Raw genomic sequence first — 27,624 nt, forward strand, 5'->3', positions numbered from 1 at the left:
TCAGATATGAAAAAATGGAAAATGTAATATTGGAAGTGATACTTTAAGTACTTCTCTGAGTAGAGAAGATGTATAATCTTTAAAAATAAGATAAACTTTCATACTTAAAAAAAATCTCTAGATGTCTCACTTGGAAAGATACACTTAAATCTTGAACTGCTTTTCTGATGCCTGGACAGAATTTAGAACAGTAGACCAGATTTGCCTACCATTAAGTTTTCTCTGTGCTACCCTGGCATTGAAAAGAAGACTTAAAAACCAATTTGACTGGTTACTTGGGTATTCCTTTTCTATAGAGGATGAGTGGCTCCATTCACATTATTGATGTGACCGCCAAACCACAATGATAACTTAAATGTGGACAATTATTGCATTTAGCTGAACAGTTTAGCAAAAAACTTGCCTATATCCATTGGCTGGATACTGTGAAGGTCCACTTACTAGAACTGTTTATCCCAATAATTTAAAGTGTAGTAGTGGAATCCTACATGCTAGGCTTTCTCTTCTTTACATTCATGGAAGGCAGGCACAAGTAACTCGCTTGCTTAGTCTTAACATAGAAAAGTGGTGTGAGAGAAACTAACAACTTTCTGGGATTCTTTCCCCGGTGGGTTGGAGAAGCAAGAAACAAGCTACCGTGGATCTTCTTACCTAGAGAAAGAAAGGCTTTTTAGAGTCAGGATGCTGAGAGAAAAACATGCACCACTTGACCTTTTTTCTGTGACAGGAAGAATATTTTCTGATGCCCTGACCTGGCTTGACTAGTCCAGAATGTTTGTAATGAGTTTTAGGCCCTGCTTAATTGGAGGGTTGGACTATTTCACTTGTAGTTCTCAACTCACACCAGCAGAGGATGCTCTGAAGGTTGTGCATTAGTCCAGTGGTTCTCAAACAAGAGTATATATACCCCTGTGGGTTAGCAGATCCAGATGGTACATCAGCTCATCTAAATATTTCAGTTTTTATCCAGTTTTTTAAGAGGCTACATAAAAGCATTAGCAAAGTCAGTACAAATGAAAATGTCATAAATGACTTGTTTATACTGCTGTATATATTAAGAATATATGAAAATATAAATAAATGCAACATTTATATTCCAGTTTTATAATTATGTGACAGAAATGAGAAAGTAAGCAATTTTTCAGTAATACTGTGTGACACTTTGATTTTTTTTGTAAGCTAGTAGTTTTTACTTGAGGAGAGAGTTGGGGGTATGCAAGGCAAATCAGACTCCAGAAAGGGGGCAGTAGTCTGGAAAAAGTTGAGAGCAACTGCTTTAGCCTATCAATCCAGTTACTTATTCTGTTTGGCCCCTTTTGGTATCTCCCTGTTCCATGCAGTAGTAAAGTGGAGAGCAATGGATAGGGAGTGTATGCTCCATATTTCTGACTGCCGTTGGGAAGGAAATCATGGAGCAGTTTGGAGAAGACAGCTAAATTTTGTGGGGCTGGAGCAGAGGAGCAAAAATAAAATTTTCTTATACATCTGTAACTTTCCCTTCTTGAAAGCAGGCATCTGGTGCTTTGTGATCCAGTAAAACTGTTATTTCTCAATTTCAAAACACAGAGGATTCCCTCTCTCTTTTTTTAAAAACCTCTTTAGCTTCACAATACAGGCAGTCCCTGGGTTATGTACAAGATAGGGACTGTAGGTTTGTTCTTAAGTTGAATCTGTATGTAAGTCGGAACTGGCGTCCAGATTCAGCCGCTGCTGAAACTGACCGCCAGTTCCGACTTACATACAGAATCAACTTAAGAACCCCAAGCATCCCCAAGTCAGCTGCTGCTGAAACTGATCAGTGGCTGATTCCAGGAAGCCCGGGGCAGAGCAACTCTGCCTCGGGCTTCCTGTAGTCAGTGCTGGTCAGTTTCAGTAGCAGCTGACTTGGGGACGCCTGGGGCAGAGCAGCTGGGGTGCTGCTGGGTTGCTCCAGTAGCGCCGCTCCTCAGCGCTACTGGACCAACCCAGCAGCACCCCAGCTGCTCTGCCCCAGGCGTCCTGATGCAGCCGCTGCTGAAACTGACCAGCAGCAGCTGAATCAGGACGCCTGGGGCAGAGCAGCTGGGGTGCTGCCGGGTTGGTTCAGTAGCGCCCAGAGCGGCGCTGCGGGACCAACCGGCAGCGCCCCAGCTGCTCTGCCACAGGCATCTGGAGATAAGCCTAGTCTGCTGGGGGGGAGGGGGCGTACTAGCTGCGCCCCCTCACCCCCCCAGCAGACCAGGAAGACGTGGGCGGCGGACCGAGACAGGTGGACCGAGACGCGGGCGGCGGACCGAGACAGGTGCGCCTGGGCTGCCCCCCTGCCGGCTTCCCCCGAGGCTTTGCAAAGCCGCGGAGGGGCTCGGGCAGCGGCTGGGCTGCTTCGCTGCCCGAGCCCCTCCGCAGCTTTGTTCCGCGTCTTCCTGGTCTGCAGACCAGGGAGACACAGAGCAGCTTTTCTCGCCCTGGAGTACACGGGCGGCGGGACCGCGAGGTCCCGCCGTCCGTGTCCTCCGGGGCGAGAAAAGCCCCGTTCGTAACTGCGGATCCGACATAAGTCGGATCCGCGTAAGTCAGGGAGTGCCTGTATATGGTCAGAAGGTGGAGCTGTTCTGACAATTGACTCCCCCTCTAACTCCAGCCTCCAAGCTAAGAGGACAAACCATAAATTATAATGAATTAATATCACAGAAGTTTAGCCATCTCCAGGCAGGATACGTTATCTATATATGTATTAAAGATGGTGTTTGAAATAAAAAATGACATGCTACACAGGTTAAGAGAAAAGGATCTGTATATCTGGGTATCATGCTTGGATTATCTGGAGGGCTGGGACAAGAACAGGCCTCAGGTGAGCTGGGGGGCAGGTTCTGGAAGGGGGAGAAGAAGAGCCCCCAGGCAGGCCGGGAAGGGAGGATATCCTGCAAGGGGGGAGTAGAAGAACAGGCCTAGGTGGGCTAGGGGTGTTTGTGAAGGGAGAGAAGAATAGGCCTCAGGATGGCTGGGGCAGGGTTGCGGCAGCGGGGGAGGAAAGAACAGGCCCAAGTGGGCTGTGGGGAGGTTGCTGTGCGGGGGGGAGACAAGAACAGGTCCTGGATGGGCTGGGGGCAGGTTGCTGTGGGGGAGGGGAAGAACAGGCTCTGGGCGGGGAGGGTTGTGGCCAGGGAAGAGGAGAGGGAGAACATGCCCTTCAGCCTACTTCCTGCACCCTCCCCATATCTCCAAAGCTCTGTCCTACAGGATCTGGGCAATGCCAGGTAAGTCTGCTAGTGTTTGGGTACATCAGTTATGGGAAGTTTTACATAGAATTAGTTGTGGAAAACAGATATGTTAATTAGGGATGTGAAAGGTTAATCAGTAAGCATCACCCTTAACAGGCGATGCTTACCAGTTCCAGTGAATCACTGGAGGCTAGAGCTTTCCACCCACTATGGGCAGGGGGCTGCTCCAGTCCTGCAGGGACTGCTGCGGACAGGGACTGCTCTGAGTGGTTGGAGCAGCCCCTGTCTGCGGCAGGCCTAGGCTCGTTGCAGATAGGGGCTGGTCCGGCCGGACTGGAGCGGGCCTAGGTGCGTCACCAGCAGGTACTGCTCTGGCCCAGCCCCTCATTGCCCTCCCTTTAATTAGTTAACTAGTTAAACATCACAGTTAACCAGTTAAATGGGATTTTACATCTTTAATGTTAACAAGTGGAGATTGTCCCTTAGTCTGTCAGTATTTAGGATAGGCTATCTGTTGGAGAATATAGTCTGAGGGAACCATTTGGGCTAGTTTACTGACACTGTCCCTCGTTGGCGGTCCTGCTCATCCCTCTTGATACTGTCAGTATGTTCCATATAAATTATTACAGCAAAAAATGACCGGGCACAAGGTATCCTCAGTATTTGAAAGGAGTACCATTTACAAATGTGCATGCTTTTTCAGATCAGCATAAGGATGTCCAAAGACACAACCATCAAAAGGCACATCATAATCTAAGCAACCTCTTCCCCTCTTTTTTCAAACTAGGAGGGAGAGAGAAAGTAGTGCATACTGTAGGGTAGGCTCAAGGGGATGTTCTCCCCCTCCTCTTCCCTGGCCACAACCCTCCCCGCCCAGAGCCTGTTCTTCCCCTCCCCCACAGCAACCTGCCCCCAGCCCATCCAGGACCTGTTCTTGTCTCCCCCCGCACAGCAACCTCCCCCCATCCCACTTGGGCCTGTTCTTTCCTCCCCCACTGCCCCAACCCTGCCCCAGCCCTCCTGAGGCCTATTCTTCCTTTTTGTATTGTAATAGTGGTACAAATAAATCATATTAAATCATGCCCCAGAATGGGGGTTACATCTAGATCTGCTTCTAAATTCTAGATCTGCTTCTCTTAATGGATGGTAATGTTACTTCACAAAAGATTCTTGCAGAATTTTAGAAGGTTTAGAATGACTGACAAGTTTCTTTAAAAATATAGTCAATAGTACTCAGCAGAAATCTTCAGCCATCTTCAGTATAATATTAGTTTCTGCCTGCTCAAGAAAAAAGCATAATAGCACAGACTTCAATATTTGAATATGAAAAAAGCATTTAACAAGTAAAAGGCTATAAGACATCAAATGGTTGATCTCAGATATAAAAGTTATTAGAAATCTTAAGAAACATGACATCCTAGAAAATAGAGAAATGGAAGGCTTCACATATTTGAGAAGTTATGCAGAAATTTACATATCTGCAGTGTTATAGTAATTTGATGTTATGAGCTACAAAATGTGGGGGGAGGGATAGCTCAGTGGTTTGAGCATTGGCCTGCTAAACCCAGGGTTGTGAGTTCAATCTTTGCAGAGGCCATTTGTCCTGCTGTGAAGGCAGAGGACTGGACTCTCGTCCTGCTGTGAGGGCAGGGGACTGGACTCAATGACCCTTCAAGGTCCTTTCCAGTTCTAGGAGATAGGCAATCTCTATTAATTTAAAATTATTTTAAAGAAAACACACATCTACTGAGTGCTAATAAAAAACTCTCCCCATACACACACCTGCCAAACAAATTATTCTATGTTATGTTTAAATATGCACTGTCCTGATGGAAGGTCTCCAACATGGAAAAATATATGCAACTCTGGAAAATTCAGTGTGCTGCCTGTTTGCTGCTAATTGAAACTTAACACGGATGCTATTAAGCTGTGCACTACTGAGCTTAAGCAAAGTCTGTCTAAAACCTTCAGAAAGAGAGAGATTCAGCAGCAGCTCAGTGTCTGTGGTTTTTTTTAATGTAATTTGGATTAAAGAGCTATATATGGCCACAGCTTGCTTTTATCAGTAGAAAATACAGGATGGCTGTTGGCCAGTCTATTTTAGAAGAGGCAGAGAGCAGTTAGTTTGATGGCTAGGCAGTACTAACAGCAGTGTGACAAATCTAAAATAATAAGGCTGTAATGAATGCAAGACATGCTGAACACAATGGATACTGAACACCATGATTTATACCTGTAGAACTTGTTTAATTTAAAAAAAATCATAACTGAACTCCAAGGTAGGATTATAGACTCATAGACTAAGGTCAGAAGGGACCATTATGATCATCTAGTCTGACCCCCTGCACAACGCAGGCCACAGCTCTTGTTAGCTCTTGCCTCAGAGCTTGTGATTCTTTGTTGCATTGTAAAATACTTTGTCATTTTTGCTGTGTACAATGTTCTTTTAAGCCCAAGAACTTTATTATGGTTCTGAATTGCCTTACTTTTTTTCAAGTGTAAGAGTGCAGGACAAAAGTGGAAAACAAATTCAATTGTTAAAAAACTCTTTAAAATTTCTGGCTTATCCATCTTCTGCCTTTGCTTTGGCTTACCATAGAGTTATGTGCTGGGGAACAGATCAATATCTAATCTTCCAGGCTAATAAACTTGGGCAGCATTATCAGTATGTTGAGTAGTTCATTTCTCACCTATAGTTACATTATTAGAACAGTTAAATATCTGCATGATCATCACACCTGAGAACAATTCATCAGGGTGAGAGGGGAAAGAGTAAATTTATACTTGCCTGGCAGGCATTTGACAATGATATTGCTTCTTGTAGACCTATTGCTGTTGATGAAATATAAACTACTGCACAAATATACTGAATCCTTAATTGATCAGCTATTTGGTACTTAGATACTGTAGTGGTAGATACATTAGAAATGCTTGTGATAGACATAAACAGCTGATGTCTCTCTTTTGGTTTCCCTTTTACTTCAGGCAGTCTTGACATTTAAGATTACTTTTCCTCTTTCCTATTTTAAGAACTGTACAGTTTCTTCAATGTTGCATTGTATTCTTTTTCTGGTCTGTAACAAGCCTTGGTTACTTAGGAAGACTCGCCAAAGATGACTTCAAAAGTATTTTCTTCCTTTCCCATTGGCAACATAAGGCTAGACGTACCAGTCTGCCTTCCTCCACCTCCTAGACCAGTCGTCTCCAAACTTTTAAACTGCAAGATCACTTTTTCAGTTTAAGTACAATTAAGATCTATCTCAAATCCAAATACTGTTTCCCCACTTCCTTTCAGCTCCTTCTTTGAGGCCCTGCCCCTGCGCCACCCCTTCTCCGAAGCTTCACCCTGCTCACTCCATCCCCCTTCTTCTGCTATCCTCACTCACTTTCACCAGGCTGGGGTAGAGGGTTGGGGTGCAGGCTCTGGTCTTGGGCCAATGATTTCAGCATGTGGGAGAGGCTCCAGGCTTAGCCTAGGGTGGGGGATTGGGGTCCAAGAGGGATTTCAGGGTGCAAGCTCTAGGAAGGAATTTGGGTGCAGGAGGAGGTTCAGGGCTGGATTAGGAGTTCAGGAAGCAGATTCTGGCTGGGCATTGCATAACTGAGATAGCTTCTGGGTGGTGGAGCAGTGGAGTTAAGGCAGGCTTACTCCTGCCCCGGCCCTGTACCACTCCTGAGAGAGCTGGCATGTACTGCAATGGCTTCATGGTGCCATGCGCTGCCCTTCATCTACAGGCACTGAGCCCACAGCTTCTACTGGCCACAGTTCCCCATTACTGATCAATGGGAGCTGCAGGAGTGGTGTCTGCAGACAGGGACAGCATGTGGAGACCCCCTGCTCTGCCTCTAAGGAGCTGCAGGGACATGCAAGACACTTCCAAGAGCAGCAGTTACCACAGGGATAATTACTCCAGCCACGACAGGATAGGCATTTTAGAACTCACTACTCAAATAATTAAGTGTGAGAGAAATGAAAATTATGAAATGCACACACCAGTCAACACCAGCAAAAACCAAAATCAACACACTTTGCAAGCAGTAAAAGGAGTAGCAACAACAATGCACGTATATGTTGGGTTGGGAGATGAGAGTGAAGGCCAGCATGTTTGTGAGAATGACAGAGGCACACACAGTATGTGAGTGATAGAGATTTGCATTGCCAAGCTCCCTCCCTCCCCTTGCCTCTGTGTAGAGAGAGGGTACAAAAGTGGGAGGAAGAGGGACACTCTGACATCAGTGCTCCCCTCTCCTCCCTCTCACTCTCTGCACAGCAAGCAGGAGGCTCCCAGGGGGGCAATTTCAAGGCAGAGGGCAGGAGCAGCATGACAATGGGTGGTGGGGCAACTGAAGTGTCAGTGCTTGATAGCTTCCTGGCCAAACCAGTCAGGATCACCTGTCAGATGCTCCTAGATTTACTGGTAGATCCCGATCTACTGGTTGAAGACCAGTGTACTAGTTCTTGATGGCCCAGATAGGAGTGATATGGCACTCCTAAAAGGAATGATATAATACATGCTTTTGGTAGTTAGAATCTCCTGAATTCCAAAGCTCACATGAATTGCCCATTACATGGATGGAGAAACCAGAGGGCATGGGAGCAAATGTATTAAAAACCCATTAAAAGAATATATACTAGATTGTTTTACTTATCCCCTAACTCTACCAGCACTAAATGCAGAGCAGATATTTAATCTGAAAATCTACAGAATTTGTTAGTGATGTATAGTTTGATGTTTACTGTAACAGGAATTATCATCAGTGATAGTTTAATGAAATAGTGATAGAAATGTAGCCGTGTTTGTCTGGTGTAGCTGAAACAAAAAACAGGACTATGTAGCACTTATAGTACTGTTTTTTGTTTCAGTTTAATTAAATGTATTTTTCTGAGATAAAGGGCAATGATAATGTATCATGCTGTTTGGGGGAATGATTGGTGAGGAATTGAAGTGAAGGGGCCGAGAATAACAAATTAGGAGCTCATAAAATTACATTACAAAAATCTATTATGTAGGTTGATCACTTGAGTTATTAAACACAATGGGTATGTCTACACTAGCCACCCTAGCTCGAACTAGGCTGGCTAATGTAGTCATTTGAACTTGCAAATGAGGAGTAACGGTAGTCCGAATGAGGAATAATGGTAGTCTGAATTAGGGGTTTTAGTTCAAACTACCTAGCCCGTGCCGCGTGTAGCCGCAGGCACAGAGTTCGAACTACCGGGCATTTAAAAATGGCGGCGCCCGGGAACATGGAAATAAAGCCCGGGATATTTTAATCCTGGGCTTCATTTGCAAATTCAAATGACTACATTAGCTACCCTAGTTCAAACTAGGGTGGCTAGTGTAGACATACCCAATGTATGTTTGACTACATATGCCTTTAGAATGCTTGTGATTGAAACTTTATGCCTCTTGATGAAAAACACTTCTGTGATGGAAGTCTGCAGGTTTTACAAGGGTTTTTATTCTACATGCTTCTTAAAAGCTATTATCTGGGCTGATTGCTTCTGTAGCTCAAGAGTTGGTTTTTCTCTTAAATTACATTAACCAACTATGTATTCTAAATGTGATATTAAGCATTCTTCTCTAATAGCTTTTTGAAAAGACACACTCTAAAAAGTGTACTATAGATTATAAAATAATAATTTTCCTTACTGTTATGAAAATTAGCGGTGTCAATTTGATTTTTAAATGGGTATTGCACCCTATCAATAAAATCTCAAGTGTCCAATGTCACTGTGGAAGTTACGTTCACATTTTTAGGAGTGTTATTGTGGGTTTTATTTACCCTTTTCTTCTTGTTGAAAATAGGTTGCGTTCAGGACAAATGTCATATTTAATTCCTTATTAAAAGGAGCTTCTCTAAGGGTGTGTCTAGACTACAGGGTTTTGTCGACAAAAGTGGACTTTTGTCGACAAAACTATACCTGCGTCCACACTACCGCTGAGTTCTGTCGACATAACGTCGACAGAACTCAGCAGTTTTGTCGACGTATGTAAACCTCATTCTATGAGGAATAACTCCTTTGTCGACGTAGTTCTGTCGACAAAACAGCAGTGTGGACGCAGGGGAAAAGTTATGTCGACATAAAAGGCCTCCAGGGAGAACCCCTGGTGGACACTCCTGCCACAGCTTGCAACTCTATTGTTCCTGCCCGTAGCCATCTTTAAAAGGCACAGGCACCCAGGAGCAGCACTCTGGCAGCAAGCGAGCTCCAGAGCAGATCAGAACTGTACTGCTCAATTGTGGGTGAGCTATGTCAGAGGGACCAGCCCCCCCAAACCCCTCCGGCCCTTCCAGGGAATCATCCCCCCGGGAACCCCAGGGCTCGAAGCGCCGGGCACCCTCCTGGTCAGGGCCGGAGATAAAAGCCCTCCTGGGCCTCTGGGCTGAGGAGGAGTCCTTCCAGGCCATGCACTCCACCCAGAGGCGGAATGCCGACATCTTTGCCAGAATGGCAGAAGACCTGGCCAAACAAAGCCACCATCACCGCACACTGGAGCAGGTTAGAGCGAAAGTTAAGGAGCTGAGGCAGGGGTATGTCCGGGCCTGTGAGCAGAGCTCCCGCTCTGGGGAAAAGCCTTACTCCTGTGAGTACTACAAGGACCTGGACAGGATCCTGGGGGCAGGGGATCCTCTGCCTCCTGAGAGACTGGTGGAGTCTGGGCTCGAGACCCCGGTTGTACAGCAGCCAGAACACCTGCTGGGGGACCAGGAGCTCCAGGAGGAGGAAGACGAGGAGGACGGCACCCAGAGCACCCAGGAGCCAGGCCTCGAGACACAGGAGGCCTCCCAGACCACCTCGGACCCCAGGGAGGGAACATCAGGTGAGTGCTGTGAGGGTCCAACCCACACAGGGCAGGGCAGGCAGGACCAAAGGGGACGGTGCAGTGCTCTAACATGTCATGCTGAGCAAGGGCCGGGGGGAGGGAGAGGGCACACCCATGGCTGCCCTCAGGGAGGACCGTGCTACCCCCCTACATCCACACGGCTGCTAGGCACCGCTTGTTCCTGCAGGCAGGGATGCCACATGCAGGCATGGGCTGGAGACGCTGGGACAGCCACACAGCTGCAGGCCTCTCAGCACTCAGTGGGAACCCCGACCGTGGCCCAACACTCATCCGTGTTGCTCAGCCATGGGGGATGCGTGGGGGCGGGGGGGTATGACGGTGGCCTGCACACCGCCTGGGCCAGGCCGCACCATGCCTTACTGAGACACACATGAGCAGCCTCTGACCCTAGCACAGGCACTGCCTGCTGAGAAGAAGGAGGGCATGTCCTCTCAGGGAAAGGGTGAGCATGCATGACTGACGACTTTTCCCTCTTGTCCTCCACAGCCGGACCAGCTGACCAGGAGGGGGGCGCCCCACCTGACCGACAACCCAGACGGCCGCAGGGCACCCGTAGGCACTGGCGCACCTATCTAGAGCTGGTGCGCCAGCACGTTGGAGTCCTTCACGAGATGAAGGACTCCATGGAAAGGAGGCTGGAGGCAGATGCCGAGTGGCGCCGGCAGTTGTTGCTAGAATTTAGGCAGCAGCGCAGGGACATCTGTGCTGCCATCCAGGGGGCCATGGCCTTCCCCGGTCCTTTGCCTGCTCCTGCCCCTCCTCCTCAGCCTGCCCCTCCCCTACCCCCTCCTCAGCCCCAGCCCCACCTCCTGCTCAGCCCCCTTCTGTGGCATCCCGCACGCGCAGCCGGGCGTGACAAGGCCGCCAGAGCCAAAACAGCAGGAGCTCGGCCTCCAGGCAGCCCCCTCAGCCCTGAGCCTCTCTCCCCCCTTCCATGTTCACATTCCCCCTTCCCACCAGTGACACAAACTGAGGGAAGCATTTTTTTAAGCACTTTATTTTCTACAGCAAACTTTTTTATTTTGTCTCTGAATCCAAGAGTTATTTACTTTCAATTGTTACAAAAAAACAGTTACATAAAGTGTACTGTATTTTTCAACATCACCTGTCTCTATTCTCAGTGAGTGGGGACTGAGTAGAATGGGTGAATGTGGGGCAGGGAGGGGTTGCAGGGAGGAAGGCACCAGGGATATGGGACAATCCCACATGTTGAAGGCCCTGGGGACAATCAGGGGCCTCCCTGTGAGAATTGCTCCCTCAGAGCTTCCCGAATGCACAGGCCCAGCTGGTGGGCTTGCTGGGTGGCAGCTGTCCAGGGCTGCCCAAAATGCCTCCCCTCCATCTCCATCTGTGTCCTCCACGCTGGGAGGAAGGCCTCCCCTTTCCTCTCTACGAGGTTGTGCAGCACACAGCATGCTGCAACCACATCAGGGATGTTGTGTTCCCCCATGTCCAGCCACGTCAGCAGGCACCTAAACCTGCCCTTCAAATGGCCAAAGGCGCACTCCACCTGGAAGCGAGCCCTATTCAGGCGGGAGTTGAACAGTTCCCTGCTCGCGTCCAGGTGGCTGGTGTAGGGCTTCATGACCCAGGGCATAAGGGGATAGGCCACATCGGCCACAATGCACGTAGGCATCTGCACATCCCCGACAGCCAGGTTCCTCTCTGGGAAGAATGCCCCAGTCTGAAGCCTGCGGTACAGGTAGGAGTTCCTGAACACACGGGCATCGTGTGCACGGCCTGATCACCCGACACAAACATCTGTGAACTGTCCTCTGTGGTCGACCAGAGCCTGCAGCACCATAGAGAAGTAGCCCTTCCTATTGATGTACTGTGCCGCTCGATGGGGCGGGGCACGGATAGGGATGTGGGTTCCGTCTAGTGCTCCACCGCAGTTTGGGAACCCCAGCCCCGCAAATCCAGCCAGGATGGTCTGCAAGTCTCCGAGGCGAACGGTCCTGTGGAGCAGCTCCACATTGATGGCTGTCACCACCTGCAGAATGGGAGAAATAGAAACACACAGCACAGGACTTTAGAGGGATTGGCTCACCTGATGAGAAGTGCTTCCCCCTTTGTCCCCCAGACAATCCCTTCCCTGGCCCTGCACCATGGCAGGGGGAGGCTGAGAGGGCTTCTGCCTGTGCCACCCTATCCCCAATTCCCTGTGCCTGGTCCTGACTGCCCCCTGGACTGTCCCCCGAGAGTGACTTACCTCCATCAAGATGGCCCCAACAGTAGACTTCCCCACACCAAACTGATGCCCCACAGAGCGGTAGCTGTTGGGGGTGGCCAGCTTCCAGAGCGCAATGGCAACGCGCTTCTCCAGGGGGATGGCAGGCCACAAGTGGGTGTCCTGGTGTTGCCAGGTACAGAGCTCCCGGAAGGTGGCCTTCCGCATCCGGAAGTTTCTGAGCCACTGATCGTCGTCCCACTGCTGTAGCACTAGCCGGTCCCACCAGTCCGAACTGGTGTCCAGCCTCCAAACCCGCCTCTCCAGGAAAAAGTTGGGGGTCAAGGGCAGCAGGGCTGCAGCTGGATCCTGAGCGAGGGGCTCAAAGCTGGCCTCAGGATCCAGCTCTTCTGCAAAGGTCAGCATGCTTTTCTGAGCATGAAGCAGAGCTTCCAGCAGCATGGTGTGGGGCCATCGCCTGCCCAGGGGCAGCTCAGGCTTCATGCCCAAAGAAGTCAAAATAACACACAAACAAAAGACCAAAACAAACAAACGCACACAAGAACAAAAATACAAACAAAAAACCCCAAAAAGTCTAAACCCAAGCAAACAAGCAAACACACACAGAAGCAAACAAACAAACAGACAAACCAGATAATACACAGCTGTGGTGTCCGACAAAGCCAGGCAACCAGAGCCAGGAAAACTGTAGCAGCTTTGCTTTCCCTGTAAAGGTTGGCAAGCTAGAAGCAGGAGCAGAGCAACGGCTATCCAGGAGTATCCCTTTAAGCACGCGTCTCTGCAGAGAGCATGCAGCAGTGCCAGGGCTTTATGGCTGCCCTTGTGACCTTTCAGAAGCACTTCCGGGTGCCTCCTTCTGTCGACAGAGCGTCCTGCAGTCTGGATGCTCTTATGTCGACAAAGCTGATCGCTTTGTCGACAAAGTGATGTAGTCTGGACGCTCTATGTCGACATAAGTTTTGTCGACAGATTCTGTCGACAAAACTTATGTCGACGTTAGCCTGTAGTCTAGACGTACCCTAATTGTTCAGAACTTTGCCTCTAAGCATGTTGCTGTTTCAATACTGCAGCCAATACTGTTGGCTGATTAGAAAAACAAAGTCTTCCAAGACTTTAAAGTTCCCTAATGGCACCATCATTTTCACATAATAGGATTTCAGCAAGAATTAAATCATGACATAGCTTTCTTTTAAAGGGAACTAAAATTGTGGTGATGAAAAATAATTGACCACCATGAATTGGAAGTTCCAGTGCTAAAAGGTACAAAATATGTGATGAATAATATAACTAGTGCACTTCAGTAGATACATGTTTCAACAAAATGGCTTAATTTTCTATTTTTGTCTCCTGTGTTTGACAGGAGGCAGCCAATACCTAAACTGGTAATGTTAATGTTCCTTTCATACTTGCTTTTTCAGTTTTTCTGACAGTCATGAGCAAAGGCAGTCCTTCTGAATCATACTTGAACATATTAAGTCAGTTTATCCTCTTGTTTAGCAGTTGCCTCTAAAAAGTATTAATGAAAATTATAAACTGACATTTTTTGCTCAAATGTCTTTTTAGATGTACACTTAAAAAGGAAACCTAACTTTTTAATGCCAGCTGGTAGCACTGTAGGAGTTTTGTGGGTTCAAATACATCACATGAAGGGGAAATGAAGTCTTAGTGGATGCTTATTTGTGTTCCTATAGATTTAGCCCAAGATGCACTTATACAGCTGGTAAGTAATTCGTTGGTAGCTTTAGAAATCTGTGGAAACAGCATCTCTACTTGTAATTGGTTAACTGGTGTAAAGTTCAGAACAGGAAATGAGCTCCTCCCCTCAGCTATTTATATTCTTACTATACTTTAAAATAGTTTCTCCAGTGGGAGGAAAGAGTGACATTATCATGTCACTCTGCGTCCCACAGAAATGTGTCCCACCCACCCCCACGACTCACATGGAAGGCTGAGACTGCATATGGTCCCAGACCTACCCTTCCCTTCCCAGGCCCTTCTGATGTGCGGGCGGGGAGAGGGGGGAAGCCGGAGCTGGGCCTATCATGTGAGACTGCCCAGCTGCTGGAATAAGTTAGGCTGCGGTGGGAAGGGGAGAGAGAAAAGGGGGCCTTGGCTGGGGGGGGGGGAGGGAAGGGGAGGAAGAAGGGGCCCGGGCTGGCAGAGCCACAGTTCGACCCTTGTCAGTGGTGGGGTGGTGGAGAGCTGGGGTTGGCTCTGTGGGAGCTCGGGTGGGGGAAAATGGGGCCGTGTGGGGGTAGGTGGAGCATGTGGGAGTCTCCGAGCCTTGAGGGGCTTGGGTGAGGGGAGGGGAATGTGCAGGACATGTACGGCATCCCTGGGGGGAAGTGGGGTGTATGGGAACCGTGTGGCCTTGTCCCTCGCTGGTGGGGGGGATGGCACCTCGCCCCCTTACTCCTCCCTGCCAGAGGGAGAGGGCTGGGAGCCGTTCTCCTCCCCTTTCTTCCCCCCGAGGGAGAGAGCTGGGCCAGTTTCGGTCCGGTCCAACACAACCCCCTCATTGGCTGGAGGGAGGGATCCGGGCCAGCTTCAGTCCAGCCCAATCCATCCCACTGGCAGCTGGAGGAGGGAGAGCCGGGCTAGCTCCTTCCACCCAACTCCCTTCCCAGTGGCTGGAGGCCGAAGAGTTAGGGCAGGCCAGGGCTGCTATGCCTCAACCTGACCCTCCCCAGCAGCTGTGGGGAGAGCTGGGGCTGCCTACCTCTGGAGAGGGGGGTTTGGTGAGCACAGGGAGCACTACCTCCTAGTCTGTTCTACTTGTCAAGAATGTCTTTTGTCTCTCAACTTCACCGACTCCCTTCTGTGTAGTCATGCTACAACTCAGGTTTGCAAATCACAGTTGCAGAAGACAACTCAAACCAACATCTCATTATCCCTCCCTGCTGGGTGTCTAAGTGACATGTTTCTTAAAATCATTTTCACATAAAGAAAGCTACTATGTCACATTATTGTATAGTACATCTTCTTTTTGTGTATCTTAATAGATAGAGATCACTACCCAATATAAACAAATAGGAATTAATGGCTGAAAAAAAGTGTTAATGTTTATACTTGGTGTCTTGTGACCAAGTTAATATTAGTAGTTAGTAATAGAAGCACAGCAACATTTGGGGGGCTATGAGGCAGTAAAATTAACAAGCAATGTTTAAAAGATCAGAAGATGAATGTACCATATGATACATTTAATAAAAAACTCTTCTACCTACAAGTGTTTCCTTGGCACAGATGGGAGGATTGAAAGTGACAAACCTTGGCCTGATTACTAACTGTACAGTAATTGTCAGACTAGTTGAATCTGAAGCCCGGTAACATATTAAGCTACAGATCAAGTTCTAATAAGTTGGTTCTCAGCTGTTACATTCTCTTTTCTATACCATGCTATCTGAATGATCTTTCATGAAACTCCCTTACCCAATTTCCTACTGTTGAGAGAAATAGAAATAAATCGAAAGGGGCAATAATTTTGAAAAATACTTGTGCCCGGGGCTCCGCCTCCTAGCGCGGGTAGCCCTCCCCTGCCGGGGCGCTTCCCCGCGAGCTGGGTCAGGCCCTGCCTCCCCTGCCGCGGGCTTGTCTGGGCTCCCCCACGCTCTCGCTCTGGCCGGCCAGGATTGGCCCTGCCGCTTCCGGCCACGGCACCCTTTTCTGCGTCCGGGGGGGGGGGGTAACCCTCCCCCTGGGGCCAATGCGGACCCCACCGGGTCCGTCACAGATGGATTGATGTGATTCTGCACATAGCAGTGGTTCTCAAACTTTTTTGGCCATGGCCCACCTGGCTTAATGCAAACGTTTCAGTGGATCACCAGTAAATGGAAATACTTAAATAACCAGGTATTATGGTAGGGATGGTGTGGCGGGATTACGGGTGCGAGCACCGCTCCCCTTCTCCCCCCTAGGAGATAGAAGGGGCTCCGCGAACCCACCGCCTTAGGTCTGTCTGGTGAATCCCTAAGCAGGGTCTGCCTACGGTGGAAGTGATGGGTGCGACCGCCCCTCTGCCCTAGTCGGCAAACGGGGTTCAGTGGACCCGCCACTGCGTCACCCCTAGCGGGGCTAGGGGCTTGGCCCGACCGCGAGCCTTGGGGTCCTGGCCCCTTTCCCGCCCCTTCAACGGGCGGTTGTGCGTCCGTAGGGCTAGGGTGTGACCACTGTCCTCACACTGCCCTCTTCGCGGGGGGGTTAAGTCACTTGGGATGCTTTTGTGCGGCCCTAAACTCGCCTGCCCACGGGCGCCAGAAGGGCCCCACCCCGGGCTCCTTCCACTCCTCGCCTTCAGGCCTTCCCAGCGGGATGCCTGCTGTGTCACTCACCCCACCGGAGCCGCCGGGTCCGTCTGACCACGATCCGGAGTCCATTGGAGCCGTCCATCTTCTTCGCCCGGGGGGCGGGAGGCTTGGTGCCCCTGGAAGCCAGTGTGGCCACCTCTCCGCCTCCCCCCTGCTGGCGTCCTCCAGCCATTTTTCAGGGAGCCTAGGGAGTGACGTCAGGGGGGTTGGCTCCACCCCCCCGGCTTCTCCTCTAGGCTCTCCCGGCGCGTGCCCGGGGCTCCGCCTCCTAGCGCGGGTAGCCCTCCCCTGCCGGGGCGCTTCCCCGCGAGCTGGGTCAGGCCCTGCCTCCCCTGCCGCGGGCTTGTCTGGGCTCCCCCACGCTCTCGCTCTGGCAGGCCAGGATTGGCCCCGCCGCTTCCGGCCACGGCACCCTTTTCTGCGTCCGGGGGGGGGTAACCCTCCCCCTGGGGCCAATGCGGACCCCACCGGGTCCGTCACAGATGGATTGATGTGATTCTGCACATAGCAGTGGTTCTCAAACTTTTTTGGCCATGGCCCACCTGGCTTAATGCAAACGTTTCAGTGGATCACCAGTTGCTAATTATGCCTAAGCCATTTTGCTAGTGCTGCAGCTAGGGAGAATGGTTTAATTTAATCAGTAAGAAAGGAAATATTAATTTAAACTATTAAACAGACTAAGCGCTTTCACTTTCTCATGTTAGTATATCAAACTTCATTTTAAATAAAGTAAAATATTAATTTATGTCCAGCACAAAAGGTTCCCATGATTGATTGATTTATGGCAGGAGTGGAGAACCTATTTTGGGTTTGGGACCACACAAATGAGAAGCACAAAAAAAAAAAAATCCAACAACAAAACCCCGACCTCCACAAAACCGAACAACAACAATAAAAAAAACAACCCTCCAAAAAACCCCAACCCTCACTGATGTGGACCCCAACTGAGACACTTCACTCGTCTGGCACTCCAGCCCCACTGGCAGAGGGGGAGGGACAGGAAGAACTGAGGTTCAGGACTTCCCATAGGCCAGATTTACTCTTCTGGGGTTCCAGGGTTGGTGGGCTTTGAGGACTCCCCCGGCTTTGGTGTTGGGACAAAAATGGGGGGTTCAGTGTATAGTACAGGGCTGCCAGCAAGAGGAATGGGGGTGCAGGATTTAGGCAGGAGATGGGATGCAGGAGGAGGTGAGGGTGTGAGGCCTGGATGATAGGTAGGGTGCAGGAGCAGGCTGGGGGTAGGGTTAGGGTTTGGTCGGGGAGAGGTTGCAGGCACAGGCTGGGAGTGCAGGGGTTTCAGTGTGGGGGTGCGTGAGGATTTCGGGGGTGCACGTATCTGGGCCTTTGTGCCCTGTGCTCCTCCCAGGCATGGCTTTCTGCTGTTCCCATTGGCTGGATTCTGGTCAATGGGCGCAGTGGGGAATGCCTCCAGGCAGCACACCCATATGCTGCGTTTTTCCCATCTTGGGGAGGGAGATCGCTTCTTCCCTGCAATTGGATCACACAGTGAGTCTCGGGTCTTTATCTCCTTTCCCCAAGCGGAAAGCTGATACTAGTGTTCCAACCTCATTTGGGGGCGGGCGGGCTGGGGGGGGGGAGAGGGCGGTGCAAGGCTGGAACACCAGTGCAGGCTCCCTGCTTCGGGGGGGGGGGGGGAAAACGCGGGGGGGGGGGAGGCCTGAGCTCGAGCCACAGGCCACCTGGGACTTCAGTTTGAGAACCACTGATATATAGCCACCTTTTCCCCCTGCCTCTTTTCAGGTTGCATGCAGTTCAGAGTCAAGGCTGCTATGTGTAGAACGGGTTGAGCTGGCACAGTGGATTCATGTACAGGAGAACCTAAGAGTTACAGACATCTTGGGGTTGGAGATCATTCCTAACTGAACAAAACATTATGGTTGTATCACAAGCTTACAACTGAACATTGACTTAATACAGCTTTGACACTTTACAATGCAGGCAATAATGCAGGCAATAATGCTGCTTTCCGTTTGTTTATGTTTAACAAAGTATTGTAATATATTTGCTTTTTCTTTATTTTATTTTTTGTCTCTGCCGCTGCCTGATTGCATGCTTCTGGTTTCAAATCAGATGTGTGGTTCACCTGTCAGTTCATAACTATGTTGTTCATAACTCAGAGGTTCTGCTGTACAAAGATTGCAAGACACTAGTTTCTATCAAGCACTGGTCCGGTATTCAAATAATCAGTTCATTATCACAGTGGATTTGGTGTTTGTCCTCTGCTAATGAAGCTGTACAGAGAAGTACTTCGTATCAATCTTGACATTCCTTAGCAAGGTTCGCAGGGAAGACGGCAAAAAGGAAATGTCTTGATTTATTAGTAGTGACCTACATATCTTCTAGGACTGGGCTAGTCTTTTCATCAGCATACATATTTTGTTGTGGACTGGTTGAGTGTGCAGCTATAGTGCAATCAGTACAGGTTCTGATTAGTAAAACATTTCAATTTTATGAGGAGCAGGGCTGAATCCTGAGGACTTGCCCCTTCTGTACAGCCTAATGTCCTATGTTAAATGACATGGTAGTGCCCATGGTGTGCAACTTGGAAAGATGATGATTATTAGGAAGCCTTTTTCTGTGAGCTAGGCAGATAGGGGATGAGGAGCTGGACCTGGAGACGGATAACCAGGATTGAAAGATCTCAGTAATGCAACATTGCAAGACTGGCTCAGTATTTCAACACTGCTGTGCAGTCAGCAACTGAACTGATTTTAGGAGGAGGACTCTAGTGAGGAGGGACAAGAAATGGCAACTTTTTTATTGTAAAGTGTAATGATGGGACTAATCCCCTGCATGGTTGAGACTTCAGGAATAAATTCTATGTTCTTAACATTTTTTAAAGGCAGAAACACCTTTCCAGCTTGGTCTGCCCTCGGTCCCTTCTGTCTGGCATTTTTCTTCCCCTTTCTACAATTACAGCATGAATAGCAGCAGTTATTGATCCCATTCCTGTCACCCCTGATTTGGTTTTCTTTCAGTTTTCAAGTCTTGGCATTTCCCTTCAGGTGAGTAGGAGGAGCCTTTTGGCTTGCTGCTATTCTTGATTTACATGGAAGTGTCTGGGTGCCCCATATAAGAGGCAAGCAGGAGCCAGAGGGTAGAATTCTTTATACAATGTAAATAACATTGCAAGAAACTTCATGGAGCATTTTAACCAAAGTATTTCTTATATGTATCTGCTGATGCATTTCCTAGATTGCAGCACTGAAATAATAATTCTACTTCAATCTGTTTGCTTAATGTCTTGAAACATCTTTATGCAGACCCCTTTTGGTTTCTGTGAAATCCCTCTAAGCAATGTAAAGCACAGTATGTGCAAAGGACAAAAGAATGAAAGTGATATGCATGGGAAGGACAGACTGTTCCTGTGGGGATTATTTTATTTTAGCATTTAAAAGGCTGAGAACTGACTGCTGTTAATCCCTGCACTTGTATTGAATAGTGAAAGATATTGACTCTTACTTTGTGTTTGGAGTCATAGATCTTGAACCCTGGTCCAGTGGGCCCTGAGGATGCAGTATGTTCCAAACTGCCACCTACTGACCTGTTAGTGGTCACAATAACTTTCAAAGCACAACAGTGACAGAGAGGTGCAGTCCTGGAATCTGACTGGTAGAATTCCAGGGGTCCTGATTTATTTCCCAAGGCAGTTTAAATTGAACAGAGGAACAGGGAGTAGGTTTCTCTTGCTTAGGACTGCTTCCCTTGAGCTGCCTACTCTTGCGTCTGATTTTGACCTCATGGTAACCTGACACTGCCAATCCCATGGCTTCCAACTCTTCTTCTAACCACTAGACAGTACCACTCATATGCAATTCATGACAGTTTGCATGGACCACATAGGCCAAAGGAGTGGTCCAGGTGATGGCAGAAGGGATGCAGCTGCTTTGAGGTAACAGTCAACTCTACAGTCTCAAGTAATTCAGATATTGCAGGAGCAAGTAAGACCGCTATGTACAGAAAATGCCACACTTTGGTCACTGCCCACAGAGCCCTGTTGCCTAGCACATCTGTCAGTAGTTTTACAATAACCTATTGTCATCTCTCTTCCTTTCTTCAGTCCTATATAACTGATCATGCTAAGATGAGCCTGGTTATCAGCCTAGCATCAGGAGAAGGATTGGAGTGGGCCTTCCCCTTCCTCCAGTGCAAGAGTCTGGTGCTATCAAATTGAGAGGCCTTCCTCCAAGCCATGACAATTAAGTTTGAGGTGGATCATGAAACAGAAACAGTGGTGATTGCCATAAGAAAGCTCTGACGGTCTCCTATGTTGTACATTTCTGCTGCTTCACTGCTGATACAGATTGAAACTAGGTGATGCAGCGGTGTCCATTCCAGTGGGGTCTTTGAGAAGAAATTACAGATGAATTGACATCTTTGAGTCCGGATACCTTTGTGGATCTACCATCTGTATTGGTAATTGGTTATAGGAATGAAGGGAGAAGAGTGGGATCCTAAAACTGTCCTATCCATATACTATTACTCTTGACTGATCATAGAATAGAATAATAGAATCATAGAACTGGAAGAGACCTCAGATGGTCATCAAGTCCAGCCCCCTGCTCTAGGCAGGACCAAGTCCAACTAAATCAACCCGGCCAGGGCTTTGTCAAGCCAAGACTTAAAGACCTCTAGGGATAGAGACTCCACTACTTCCCTAGGTAACCCATTCCAGTGCTTCACCACCCTCTTAGTGAAATAGTTTTTCCTAATATCCAACCTGGACCTCTCCCACCACAACTTGAGACCATTGCTCCTTGTTCTGCCATCTGTCACTACTGAGAACAGCCTCTCTCCATCCTCTTTGGAACCTCCCTTCAGGAAGTTGAAGGCTGCTATCAAATCCCCCCTCACTCTTCGCTTCTGCAGACTAAACAGACCCAAGTCCCTCAGCCTCTCCTCATAAGTCATATGCTCCAGCCCCCTAATAATTTTGGTTGCCCTCCACTGGACCCTCTCCAATGCGTCCACATCCTTTTTGTAGTGGGGGGCCCAGAACTGGACACAATACTCCAGATGCGGCCTCACCAAAGCCGAATAAAGGGGAATGATGACATCTCTGGATCTGCTGTCAATGCTCCTCTTAATGCAACCTAATATGCCATTAGCCTTCTTGGCTACAAGGGCACACTGTTGACTCATATCTAGCTTCTCATCCGCTGTAACCCCCAGGTCCTTTTCTGCAGAACTACTACTTAACCGATTTTTCCCCAGCTTGTAACTATACTTGGGATTCTTCCATCCCAAGTGCAGGACTCTACACGTGTCCTTGTTGAACCTCATCAGATTTCTTGTAGCCCAATCCTCCAATTTGTCTAAGTCATTCTGTACCCTATCTCTGCCCTTAAGAATATCTACCTCTCCCCCCAGCTTAGTGTCATCCGCAAACTTGCTGAGGGTGCAATCCATCCCCTCATCCAGATCATTAATAAAGATATTGAACAAAACCGGTCCTAGAACCGAACCTTGGGGCACTCTGCTAGAAACCGACCGCCATCCTGACATCGAGCCATTGATCACTACCCGCTGGGCCCGGCCTTCTAGCCATCTTTCTATCCATCTTACTGTCCATTTATCCAATCCACAATCCCTTAACTTGCTGGCAAGAATATTGTGGGAGACCGTATCAAAAGCCTTGCTAAAGTCAAGGTATATAATATCCACTGACTTCCCCATGTCGACCGAGCCAGTTACCTCATCATAGAAGCTAATCGGATTGGTCAGGCACGACTTGCCCTTTGTGAATCCATGCTGACTATTCCTAATTACTTTCTTCTCATCCAAGTGCGTCAATATGGATTCCTTAAGGATCCCTTCCATGATTTTTCCAGGAACCGAGGTAAGACTGACCGGCCTATAGTTCTCTGGATCATCCTTCTTCCCTTTTTTGAAGATGGGCACTACATTTGCTTTTTTCCAGTCATCCTGGATTTCTCTCGATCTCCACGACTTTTCAAAGATAATAGTCAAAGGCTCCACAATGACATTTGCCAACTCCTTCAGTACCCTCGGATGCACTAAGTCTGGACCCATGGATTTATGTACGTTTAGCTTTTCTAAATAGTTCCTAACCTGTTCTTTACCCACCACGGGCTGTCCATCTTCATCCCATCTTGCGTCACTTGACGCAGAAGTCCAGGAGCCGACTTTGTCCGTGAATACAGAGGCAAAGAAAGCATTGAGTACTTCAGCTTTCCCCACATCATCTGTCACTAGGTTACCTCCTTCATCCATTAGGGGCCGCACACCCTCTCTGATCACCTTCTTCTTGTTAACATGCTTGTAGAAACCTTTCTTGTTATCCTTCGCATCCTTAGCCAGTCGCAATTCCATTTGTGCTTTTGCCTTCCTGATAACCCCCAGACATTCTCGAGCTATACCTTTAAACTCCTCCCTGGTCATTTGTCCAAGTTTCTACTTTTTGTAAGCTTCCTTTTTGTGCTTAAGTTCACCAAGGATTTCCCCTGTAAGCCAGTCCGGTCTCCTACCATGTTTGCCTCTCTTGCTACGTGTCGGGATGGTTTCTTTCTGTGCCTTCAATAAGGCTTCTTTAAAATACTGCCAGCTGTCCTGGACTCCTTTCCCCTTCATGTTAACATCCCAGGGGATTCTGCCCATCAGATATCGGAGGGAGTCAAAATCTGCTTTTTTGAAGTCCAAGGTGTGTATTTTACTACTCTCTTTTCTTCCTTTGGTCAGGATCCTGAAATCTACCATCTCATGATCACTGCTTCCCAGGTTGTCACCCACCTCCACTTCCCCTATTAGTTCCTCCCTGTTTGTGAGCAGAAGGTCAAGCTGCGCACGGCCTCTGTTCGGATCCTTCAGCACCTGTGTCAAGAAGTTATCCCCAACATTCTCCAAAAACTTCCTGGATTGCTTGTGTACTTCCGTATAGGTTTCCCAGCAGATGTCAGGGTGATTAAAGTCCCCCACGAGAACCAGGGCCTGCGATCTGGAAGCTTCGCTCAGTTGTCTGAAGAAAGCCTCTTCTATCTCATCCACCTGATTCGATGGCCTGTAGCTAACACCAACCACAACATCAATGCTGTTGTTTGCTCCTTTAAACTTAACCCATAGACTCTCAACAGGTTTTTCTCCCTCTGTATACTGGAGTTCAGAGCAATCGTAGTGCTCTTACATATAGTGCAACTCCTCCTCCTTTTCTCCCCTGCCTGTTGTTCCTGAACAGTCTATACCCTTCCATGACAGCGCTCCAGTCATGCGAGTCATCCCACCAAGTCTCTGTTATCCCAGTTAAATCATATTTCTTGGTCTGGGCCAGGTCCTCCAGTTCTTCCTGTTTGTTGCCCAGGCTTCTCGCATTAGTGTACAAACACTTCAGGTAACCAGTTGATCGTCCTATCTTCTCCATTCGAAACATGGGTCCGCCTTTCTTCCCCTTCCTCTCTGCATTTCTTCCCGGTATCCGACTTTCCCACTACCCTCAGGGTTTTGGTCACTGTCCCCCGACGAACCTAGTTTAAAGCCCTCCTCACTTGGTTTGCAAGCCTGCCCGCGAAGATGCTCCTTTCTCTCTTCGTTAGGTGGATCCCATCTCTTCCTAACAATCCTTGCGCCCAGAACAGAGTCCCATGGTCGAAGAAGCCCTCTCTGCGACACCATCTGTGCAACCACGCATTTACGTCCTCAATTCGACGATCCCTGCCCAGTCCTTTCCCTTCAACAGGGAGGATGGAGGAGAATACCACTTGCGCTCCAAATTCTTGGATCCTTCTTCCTAGCACTACATAATCCACAGTAACACGCTCAAGATCATTCTTGGCCGTATCATTAGTTCCCACGTGGAGAAGCAGGAAGGGGTAGCGATCCGAAGGTTTGATCAGCTTGGTAAGCCTCTCAGTGACATCCTGAATGCGAGCTCCCGGTAAGCAGCTCACCTCTCGAGATTCCAGGTCCGGACGGCAGAGGGATGGCTCAGTCCCTCTTAGGAGGGAGTCCCCGACCACCACCACCCGTCGTTTCCTTTTGGGGGTAGTGGCCGTGGAACCCCCATCTGTAGGACTACGCGTTCCATGCCTTCCAGTAGATGGTGTTCCCTTCTGGTTTCTTCCTTGTGAGGTCCCTTCCAGAGCTTTCAGCACTGCAGAGCCTGTGGAGAGAGCTTGAAAGCGATTGCTTACCTCTATAGCATTGGGGGATTCCCGTGCTGGCCTTTTTCCCCTTCTAGAAGTTACACGCTGCCAGTTCTCTTCTTGGTCACGTACTGCCCTCTCTGGCTTTTCTGCCTGCCATGCTTGAAGGATTAAATGCTGCCTTCTATCGAGGAAGTCTTCATCCTCTCTGATCAAGCGTAGGGTCGACACTTGGGCCTCCAGTCCTCTATTTTTTTCTTGCAAAATGTCGACCAGCTTGCACTTGGTGCAGATGAAATCCATTCTTTCTTCCGGGAGGAAGACAAACATGGCACACGCTGTACAGGTAACAACAGCAGACACATCACCAACCATCGCTGCTGTCCTGGAAAAGGGATTTAAAAAGAAAGGCAAGAGAACCTCCCGCCCTTCCCTCTTCCCTTCCAAACTCCCTCTCAAAACTCCCTGTTAGCACTCACCTGTTCACAAGCTCCTTGGTCGCTTGCCCACTGCCTTATAAAGCCCCTCCCCCTACCAAGGCTCAGCCAATCAGCAGAGGCTTCTAGAATTCAAACTTTAATTGGAAGCCAACAGTTTACACCTGCCAATCACAGCCAATCACAGCACAAACTCCATCAAGAGGACGGGGAGGGCAGAAGGGAGGTGGGGGAAAAAAAAAGCCTCACTCTCAAACACAGGAGAAAATAAATAAATAAATAAATAAACAAAAAAGAACACATACCAACCCTCACTCACAAACACAAGCTCAGCACACAGCAAGAAAGCCCCAAACACAACACCCACTTCCCTCAAGACTCCTGTATCTGCTTCTCCTCTACCTGGAGAACTCCCTCTCTAAAGCCTCACTCAAACAGGGGAAAAAAAAAAACCATCACCACCACACACCAAACAAACACAAGCTCAGCACACAGTAAGAAAGCCCCAATAACAAAACACACTTCCCTCAAGAGTCCTGTATCTGCTTCTCCTTCACCTGGAGAACTCCCTCTCAGAACTCCCTGTTAGCACTCACCTGTTCTCAAGATGCCTTTTCCCAAGTCAGTGAAGGCAGATATGGGTTATTTATGGGGATAAGATATCAAGAAGGAATAACATTGCCAGCACTACCTTTGCTTCTGCTGTTGTGAGTGGCATTGTTACTTCCCTGTATGAACTCCATGGAGCCAGAGAAACAAGCTGGCCAAGGTATTTTAAGAGGAATCTGCTGGGACCCTCGAAGAAAGAGCTGCCGTACACCTCAATTTTGACTGAAACTCACCTTGACTTCTCCTTCGGGCTTCCTGGTTATAGGCGCAAGTCCATTTCTAAATACCTAGGATGACTTGGCAAATTCCTGTCCTACCAGCTCTCATTGACTTGGGCACAATTGACTGCTTTATAGTGGCCCAGATCCTGCCGATTCCCCTGCGACACAAGGCCACTCCTGACCTCATGTTGTTGGTTCCCTTTTTTCCTCTGTTCCCATAACAAAAGAAACAACTCTCCTGGCGGTTGTGATTCAGGAACACTGAGAAGTGTTACAATTCAGCATGATTCACTCTGCATGTTTTCCCCAATCCTTTGTATTTCTTGGCTGATTTTCCACAACACACTCAATTCATGGCAAGTGCAGCAAGTCTGTTTTCCTTCACAGTTTTCTCAATAGCACTATTGGAGACTAGTGGATCCTACTCCAAAGTCCAAATCTCCAAAGGATCAGATGAGAGCATCAGGTATCTCCCTGGAACCAAACACAGCAAGGCCAATGCTCTGTCCTGAAGATATGGTACCAATCTGAGGTCTCAGCCAGGAACTAACCCTCATTTTCAAATCTCATAACTTTCTCAGCATAGCTCTTCACCAGGATATACTTGCGTAGGTACGTTCTGCTGCTACCTATGGGATTCTTCTTGATGAGCAAGCCATTGTCAATAAACAACTGCATGACTTCTGGGAAGTAATCACGTATGTAAGAGATTGCATCCATTCCCCCAGCTCCTGCCAGACTCACAGTCCTGCAACTATGTTATGACTTTTCCCTAGCAGGACACACAGGGCACTATAAGACCCAATCATTAAAATGCCATTAAAATCAGTTTGAAAACGTATGCATAAAGCATTGCTAATTTCACTGCAAACTGTGTTAGCAAACATAGGGACAAATATTTGCTGTGCTGAATGTTGGTTAATATCTATCTGATTCCCTTGTTACTTTACTGTTAATTGAAAAATGTATCTTTGGTTTCAAATATTCAAAATTCAATGAATTAAAATTGCCGACAAGAGTTGCTGCTGTTCATCTAACCCAGTGGTTCCCAACCTTTTTTATGTTGTGGACCAGCAAACCCATTCACAAACTTTTGGTGGACTGGTAACATTTTGCTTTCATATTTGCATGTTCATTATGCAAATAGTGAATATGCAAACAAAATGTTACTGGTCTGCCAAAAGCCCCAACCCTCAGAACCCCCCTGTGCCAGCCCTAACTCCTAGAATGCCCCACCCCTCCACTGCCCTCAAGCGCCAGCCGTTGACCTCAAAGTCCCCAGTCTCCTGTCTCCAACCCTCCCAGTGCCAGCCACCCCCAGCCCAAATGCCTCGGTGCCAGACCTCTGCCCCTTAGAGCTCCCACCAGCAGACCCCCCCAGTGTCAGTCTCCTGTTTCCAGAGCCCCACTGCACCCAACCCCGCCCCATGCCAGCCCCCAGTCTCCAATATTAGCCCCCACCCCAATAGCCCGCCACTACTAGACATGCCCCCAGTGTCAGCCCCCTCCTCTTAGAGTTCTCCAGTACTAGCCCTGCCCCTAGAGCCCCCCAGTATTAGCTTTGCCCCCAGAGCCTTTCAGTGCCTGCCCTGGCCTCCTCACTTAGCCCTGCACTGCCTCCCAGCTGCTAGCTGAGTGCTGCTATGCCAGGCTCCACGTGGCCCTCCCGCTGTGCAGCGAACCATGTCTGGTAG

The 27,624-nt window shown here is 48.6% G+C and overlaps 1 protein-coding gene across 1 annotated transcript in view; it reads left to right on the forward strand.

Moving 5' to 3' along the window:
• Nucleotides 1-27,624, forward strand: part of TTC39B (tetratricopeptide repeat domain 39B) — a 153,672-nt gene that overhangs the window by 9,542 nt on the left and 116,506 nt on the right. The gene's annotated exons all lie outside the window — the stretch shown is intronic.

This window comes from Pelodiscus sinensis, chromosome 6 (genome assembly GCF_049634645.1).
Source record: "Pelodiscus sinensis isolate JC-2024 chromosome 6, ASM4963464v1, whole genome shotgun sequence".
NCBI classification, from domain to species: Eukaryota; Metazoa; Chordata; order Testudines; family Trionychidae; genus Pelodiscus; species Pelodiscus sinensis.